General features: G+C 42.7%; 1 long non-coding RNA gene across 1 annotated transcript; it reads left to right on the top strand.

Moving 5' to 3' along the window:
* Positions 1-734: 734 nt before the first annotated feature.
* On the top strand, positions 735-6,987 carry LOC138982742 (uncharacterized). Its single transcript, XR_011460953.1, has 5 exons — positions 735-1,559; positions 2,151-2,219; positions 3,358-3,451; positions 4,422-4,592; positions 5,046-6,987. It is a non-coding gene; the product is annotated as an uncharacterized lncRNA (long non-coding RNA).
* Positions 6,988-8,539: the final 1,552 nt, after the last annotated feature.

The raw sequence follows: 8,539 nt of genomic DNA, 5'->3' as shown, positions 1-8,539 counted from the left end.
GTTAAGTTTAATGAGTTCTCAGTTGATAACACTTATATGTTAGCGGTAAACTGTTGCACTTTGTTAAAAGAACAAACACCGCTATGAAAATGTTTCTTTATGTTCTGCGATCAGACCTAAACAGTAAAGAGTGGGAGAGACGGACAGAGATACACAGACACAAAGTGTGATCTCAATTATTCTCTCAAATAAATTCACACACACACTCATGCACGGATGTGCGAATCCACTCATGCACGCACGCACTCTCTCTCTCCCTCTCTCTCTCACACTCTCTCTCGCTCTGACACACACACACACACACACACACACACACACACACACACACACACACACACACACACACACACACACATACAAACACACACAGAGACACACACATACACGCTCACACGCACGCACACACACACACACGCACACACACACACACGCACACACACACACACACACACACACACACACACACACACACATTTTCACTCTTCAGCCACTATTAATTTATCTGTCTATGATTCTCAAAACCTACTAATGTTATTTCTCCCGACCTAACTCCAGTCGCTAGCACCAAACTCGTAATTGAAATGTTTGATGGTCAAAGTTATTTCCCTTGAGGAGTGTTGTTTTTGTATTAAACCGTTAGCAGAGACTAAAAGTTACAAAGCAAACTATATTCTTCGTACTGGAAGATTTTATTTCATAGCGGCCGTTGCATTCCCCCTAGAAGAGAGAGAGAGAGAGAGAGAGAGAGAGAGAGAGAGAGAGAGAGAGAGAGAGAGAGAGAGAGCACCCATTGCACACCGGTTGGACCGTACATAAGGTAACGTTAAATTATGCTTGTGCAACGTATGTGGGAGTATCACTTATAACCTCAGGGTATCTCTTATCCTGTTGCGCATCAATAGACTAGAGACAGCGCTGGTTAGACTAAAACATGGATCGGGAACTTCAGTACGTACTTAGGACTACCGCGGCTGTGCTTGCAAGTTTGGATAGTTCTTTCTTTCTCATTTGATCCGAGTTTTATCTGTCTCATTAAATGTCATTTTTCTACCTACTACACATATAATTTTCCTAATTGATTCCCGAAGATAAGTTAGTTTCGCTTCCACGTTTCGGTTTTCACTAATTCAACATGGCCGGCGTCGGCAATGCATCATGATCTTTGATCATCATCTTCTTCCGAAGAGGACTGGGTTCTTGCGAACGTCTCAGAGTCCTGCGGTTGAGTCACTGTTACCGATAGTGGTTAGCTCCGGCAAACAGGGAGATTAAAAAGGTGGGGAGGTTTAAAACTATGCGGTACAGGGGAGAGTGCGTTCAAGGGCGGGCTCTCATGCCCGACTGCACTGAGGAAACTGTGGCCGAGACGGGAGCGAAGGAGGGGCCTGCTTCGGCCGATGAACAAAGAAACTGTGATCGAACAAGTATGGTGTTACAAGGGGAAAGACCCGCAAAGTGAACTTAGTTGCCAAAGCCCGAAGTGTGACGACGGACTCGGTTTCCAGCAACTGTCCACCGACTCAGCGGCAAAATATGAGTTGACACGTCCGAGGTGAAAGGTAATCGTCTCTTCTTATTAGAATGAAGGTCATTGTTTATGACTAAAATACAGTAGAATCACATAATGCACGAAGGAATGGAACATGTACATGGAATAAGATTGTCCGTCCACTAAGACACATTCCTAAAGGTGGAACCAACATCCTGACGGCTATGCAGAGGAAGTGTTCTTTTTAAGAAATGCATTCAAATAAAACAAATAGGGAAATGCCCACTGAACAGAAACACCCAGGCTCCTGATTTTTGGTATGAATCCAAGTTGAGAGAGATCAGCTGAGCTAGGATTTTACATGGAATAAGATCATCCCTCCACTTGCATACAATGTATACAACCAGAAATGAAGATACAGTGTGCTTGATGTGGTGATCAAGTGACATTTTGCTATGAATGTGTTTAAGCAACTAGTAGCTTCTTCAGCGTTAATTCATTAAACAATCACTCTTATTCTTAGCACATAGAGCACATTGAATGAGTGTGTGCATGTGTGTGTGTGTGTTTGTTATTGCAATGTAAGACCTTATAATATAAAATAAATATACACAAATTATAACACATGCTGGGATTCTAAATATGTTCTGTTTACTTGCAGGTCTCAGTTATTACCAAGCCCTGCCTCATTCTTCCCGCAACACTGACATGGTGCTGTTGTAGAACACAAGTAAGTCCTTTGATCATTTCCAAAATACACTAGTGCAATAGCTTGTGAGTGCAACTGGTGGTAATGAGAATATTTTACCACAAAAGGCTAAAGTACAAATAACAGATTTATTATGTTGGAAAAAGAAGTAAGCCAGAGCAAGTGATTAGTGTACCAGTTAGCTAGGGTGTGTATTATATAATTACAATTTACAGTCAGCATAGAATGTTGAGGACAGTCTAGAATTTTTCTCGCCCTGTGAATTCAACTGCAAATCAGATGGCATGAAGAAATCAATGTTATATTATGCTCTGCATTGAGTGAACCATCTCCTGTCATTCTGAGTGACACATCTCTTTAACTGAAAAACATGCCAGTAATTAAATCCAGGCTACATGGGGATGGAAAATGACCCTGGCAATTTCAACCTCTGAATGATTGTGTCTTTGTGTAGCAGGATTATGGATAGATCTTCACAAGCCTTAGTTCATTTGTCTGTACATGTGTATCATGTATGGCGGTATAAGTTAATACTATTAGTCAATTTCAAATAGCAGAGTTATTTTCAGAGCTTTCTAACTTCAAACCCTGTGGAATCTATAGTTTGTAATAAAGGGTATTTTGACTTTGACTCCGAGTTTCTTTCTTGCAAAGTCATTCTTTTCTCATTCAAGGGACTAAACCACTACATGTACTGATGACTGCCTGCATCAGGGTTATAATTTATGAAGAAGTCAAAATGCACAATATATATCAGTTTACAGTTTAAAGGCCCACTTGCCTTGTCACTACAGTATAATGTGGCTATGCTTTAACATGGAATCCCTCATCTTGGCCACATACAAAAAATTATATATTCAGTGACTGCTTGCTGTGGTGAGTTAAAATGTGTGATGAAATATTTTCACAAAAAGGTACCAGTGTTGTTAACAAAACTAATTCTTTAACAAACAAACAAAAACCACTCTGCACAGAGAGCATTCAAGCTGATCTATGTTGCTATTCGTCCAAGTAGAGGGATGATCTTATCCCAAGTAAAAGCCTGACAAGATCTGAGACTGTGAAGCAAAATGTTTTTACATGGTAAAGTAAGCCTTTAACGAGCAAGTATGTCTATTGCACTGGGTGTTTTATTATTATTGTATCATTTTTCTTTCAGGTAGTCTCTCTTTAAACTGACTTTCTACACCATGGTGTCTCTGGCAGTGTTATATTGGCAGAAGACAGTTGGAACTGGATTCCTCATTTAGATGGTAGGCATGTTTTGGGCTTTTGTGTTGCTTTGGTGTATGTGTGTGTGTGTATGTGTGTGTCTGTTCTATACCAGAAATAAACACACTGTTTGCTTGCTGTGGTGAAGTGACATTTTGTGATTTTTTTTTTAAATGAGCTAGTACAGTTGTAGCTTTTACAGCATTTATTCATAACACAATCGCACTTGGCGCAGAGAGCAACCAGACCGTTCATTGTGGGTATGTGAACAAGTTAAGAGATCATGTCTTATCCCATTTTAAAGCCTGACCAGATCTTAGACGGTGAGCCAAATTGTTTTCATGAGAAGGAATGTGCCTTTCAGAGAAATCTATTAACTACAGTATTACTTTACAAAACATATTTTAAGAAATGAAATGTGTTACAAGTAACAGCCATGGGGGTGATAGCCTGTAGGTGGAATAATAATCTTCAATTGCCCAGAAATGATTGTTATCTGGTCAAGAAATGCAAAGCATTTTGATGTTTGTGACGATTAGTTACTCTTTATCACGTTTGGTCCCTGATTTTGCTGTCCTTGTCTGCGTTGGGCAGGTGTGCGTCCATGATGTCATTGCTATTGAAAACTAATCTGTACTGCAAAGTAAATGTACCCGTACATGACGTACATGGCAGTTGTCAACCGGGGGCCAGCCATGACTGGGACTGATGTATCCACAGGCACTCGACACCAGGTGGGCGGGGCCAGTGGTTGGGGTGTGATTCCCTGCCTTACACCACCACAAAGTGTAGTATCAGCAGACAAGACTGAGCAGAACTTCTGCCCCCCCCCCCCCCTCACCAATTGACCACTCAGTGCCATGTGCCTGCAGCTGTATCATAAACACTTTGTGACAATAGTTGTTACCTCCTTAGAACAGATCTTGTGATGCTCCTCAGTCAGTCAGTGTTTGATGGATGCTAACTGGTATACTTGACATAGTGTTCATATGAAAGTTTTATGTGTTGCAGCTCATCCAGATCACAGGTACACAAAGGAGCTGGTTACAGTGATAACATAGGCACATGGAACTGCTTATGGACTACTTTAGAAAGTGAGCGGTTACAACCAAGACTCTTCCGTCAGGAAGGTCTGCGGAAGGGTGCTTGATCTGTTTCCTCGGACAGGCTTTTCAAGACTAGGTAGGTTAAACCACATGATTGGGCTTTAATTATGAATGCACTTCAAAATTCACTCTATTTCATTATCTTGTACAACCCCCCGCGGGTTAGGGGGAAGAATTTACCCGATGCTCCCCAGCATGTCGTAAGAGGCGACTAACGGATTCTGTTTCTCCTTTTACCCTTGTTAAGTGTTTCTTGTATAGAATATAGTCAATGTTTGTAAAGATTTTAGTCAAGCAGTATGTAAGAAATGTTAAGTCCTTTGTACTGGAAACTTGCATTCTCCCAGTAAGGTAATATATTGTACTGCGTTGCAAGCCCCTGGAGCAATTTTTTGATTAGTGCTTTTGTGAACAAGAAACAATTAACAAATCTTCAATAGTACTGACCAAAGAAGAAGGTTTAATTGTGTGATCATGATTTGATACATATGCTTGACCCTGAAGATGTGTTTTATTTGTTTTGTTTCAGAACAAAGTTTGGTGAAGTAGAAGCTACCGCTGTAGGCTGGTGTAAGGCTGAAGAAGAACCTCTGACAAGTCCATTTTCAAGCAACTGAGCACGAACCCAGGTACAAGACACAGAGCTCTCTTTCTATCGGTCTGTTATTCATAGAATGACACTAACAGTGACACAAGTAAATAATCTGTATCATTGTCTTGACCTCTAGAAATTTGGTAGAGAATAAGATGACTGATAGTATTATTTTGATTACCGTACTTTCCGGGTGACAAGGCGCTTTGTTATCTAAGACGCACCCCCTTCTTTTAAAAAAAAAAATGTAATCCAGTCACCCATTGGACGCAGGGGGCCAATAGGGCGCACCAAAATGACCCAGTTTTTGCCATGAGAGGTGGTTCCCCTGTCATATCTGAGAGAGGAAACACTTCCTGCATCGGGGTCAGTGACCGGTCAGTGACCAAAGGCATTGTGATAGCTGGGTGGCCTTGTTAAAAGACACGACCTTCTTCCCAGGGGTCAATGACCGAGTTTAACAGAGTGGAAATCTGTGTGTGCGGCCAGATCAAAGGCAGGGCAGTACCTAGTAGCTGAAACATGCATTATCACAAGTTGTTTGACTGGTACTCAAGCGGTCTCTTTGATTTTTTTCGTATTTCATACACGGATTAGGCGCTTCGTTATACAAGACGCAGGGGTCGAACTCAAGGAAAAAAGTCGCGCCTTATGACCCGGAAAGTACGGTATTTCATGGTCATTACAGTGGCCTCCACCCCTGCCCCTTTTAAGACACCCCAATCTAAGACTCCTTCCTATTAATGACCCTGTTTTCGCAGACTTCTTGTTCATAACATCTGTAAATTCACTCCCATTTTAAGACTTGCTCCATTTGGACTTGGACTGGGTGGCCGAGTGGTAACGCAATTGCGCTCGGAAGCGAGAGGTTGCGAGTTCGACCCTGGCAATTTTCTCCCACCTTCCCTAACCTAGGTGGTGGGTTCAAGTGCTAGTCTTTCGGATGAGACGAAAAACCGAGGTCCCTTCATGTACACTACATTGGGGTGTGCACGTTAAAGATCTCACGATTGACAAAAGGGTCTTTCCTGGCAAAATTGTATAGGCATAGATAAAAATGTCCACCAAAATACCCGTGTGACTTGGAATAATAGGCCGTGAAAAGTAGGATATGCGCTGAAATGGCTGCGATCTGCTGGCCGATGTGAATGCGTGATGTATTGTGTAAAAAAAATTCCATCTCACACGGCATAAATAAATCCCTGCGCCTTGAATATGTGCACGATATAAATTGCATAAAATAAAAAGATAAAATAAATCCCTGCTCTTAGAACTGTACCCACGGAATACGCGCGATATAAGCCTCATATTGATTGATTGATTTTAAGACCTGATTTTGCTTATTTTGGATTTCGAAAAAGAGAAAAACAAATTCCCACTCTGTACAGAATTAAGCCAGGCTCATGATTTTTGTATGGACCAAGTTGAGAGATGGCATTTGTATAGGCCTGACCAGATCTGAGATGTTGAATCTAATTGCTTACGAAGAAAGCATTGTGTCATTATAGGCACACTACTTCTCGTCACCGTCTCAGTTCTGGCCAGGCTTTAACATAGGATAAGCTCATCCCTCAACTTTGTCACATATGAACAATCGACACACTGACTCTTGCTGTTGTGAGTTGACATTTTTTGATGAATTTATTTCTGGAAAAGGCACCATGCAGTGCTGTTTCAGGGGTGGGACTTTTCCGCGGATTTCCGCGGACACAACTTACGAATTCTGCTGGAGTAATCTATTTTTCCGCGTCACATTTCATTACAATATCTATGACTTGTTGACTGAATGATTTGGAGAGACGTGGAGATGAAACAGAACACTGGAGGCTTGAGAGTTAAATTGTGCTGACTGAAAACTCCTGATAACTAATAGTAATTTTGAGGGGGGGGGGGGGGGGGGGGGGGGGGGGGGGGGGGGGGGGGGGGGGGGGGGGGGGGGGGGGGTTGGGGAGTGTGGAGAATGTCTTTTTTGTCAGATTGCACAGATTTTAATGTACCATTTAACCAAAATTCGGGGTAACGTGCCCCCGAACCCCCTGGAAAAAAAGGGATTTCCTCTTTTTTCATCACAAGAGAGTCCCACCCCTGTGTTTACAGAATTCCTTGTTTAAAACTATCACTGTGCACAGAGGGAAGGGGGGGGGGTGTATTTGACCACCCCTGCGTTTACAGAATTCCTTGTTTAAAACTATCACTGTGCACAGAGGGAAGGGGGGGGGGGGGTGTATTTGACCACCCCTGTGTTTACAGAATTCCTTGTTTAAAACTATCACTGTGCACAGAGGGAAGGGGGGGTGTATTTGACCACCCCTGTGTTTACAGAATTCCTTGTTTAAAACTATCATTGTGCACAGAGGGAAGAGGGGGGGGGGTGTATTTGACCACCCCTGTGTTTACAGAATTCCTTGTTTAAAACTATCACTGTGCACAGAGGGAAGGGGGGGGGGTGTATTTGACCACCCCTGTGTTTACAGAATTCCTTGTTTAAAACTTTCACTGTGCACAGAGGGAAGGGGGGGGGGTGTATTTGACCACCCCTGTGTTTACAGAATTCCTTGTTTAAAACTATCACTGTGCACAGAGGGAAGGGGGGGGGGGGGTGTATTTGACCACCCCTGTGTTTACAGAATTCCTTGTTTAAAACTATCACTGTGCACAGAGGGAAGGGGGGGGGGGGTGTATTTGACCACCCCTGTGTTTACAGAATTCCTTGTTTAAAACTATCACTGTGCACAGAGGGAAGGGGGGGGGGGGGTGTATTTGACCACCCCTGTGTTTACAGAATTCCTTGTTTAAAACTATCACTGTGCACAGAGGGAAGGGGGGGGGTGTATTTGACCACCCCTGTGTTTACAGAATTCCTTGTTTAAAACTATCACTGTGCACAGAGGGAAGGGGGGGTGTATTTGACCACCCCTGTGTTTACAGAATTCCTTGTTTAAAACTATCACTGTGCACAGAGGGAAGGGGGGGGGGGTGTATTTGACCACCCCTGTGTTTACAGAATTCCTTGTTTAAAACTATCACTGTGCACAGAGGGAAGGGGGGGGGGGGTGTATTTGACCACCCCTGTGTTTACAGAATTCCTTGTTTAAAACTATCACTGTGCACAGAGGGAAGGGGGGGTGTATTTGACCACCCCTGTGTTTACAGAATTCCTTGTTTAAAACTATCACTGTGCACAGAGGGGGGGGGGGGGGGGGGGTGTATGTGACCAAGTGAAGTGCATTGCTACATAATAAAATGAGCAAATCCGTCCCGTGAAGAAAACTTCTGCTTACTTAATTGTCAGATTTGCCAAGGCGTGTACATGAAATAAGATTATCATTCTAAATGCTGAATCAACATTCTGACTGTTTCCTATGAAACCAGGCTTGATTTTTGGTATGAATCCAAGTTAAGGGATAGCATGTGTAAAAGCAGAATTGTGT

Source organism: Littorina saxatilis, linkage group LG12 (genome assembly GCF_037325665.1).
Source record: "Littorina saxatilis isolate snail1 linkage group LG12, US_GU_Lsax_2.0, whole genome shotgun sequence".
NCBI classification, from domain to species: domain Eukaryota; kingdom Metazoa; phylum Mollusca; class Gastropoda; order Littorinimorpha; family Littorinidae; genus Littorina; species Littorina saxatilis.
Note: the sequence above shows the minus strand (reverse complement) of the source record. Positions and strands in the feature narration are given on the sequence as shown.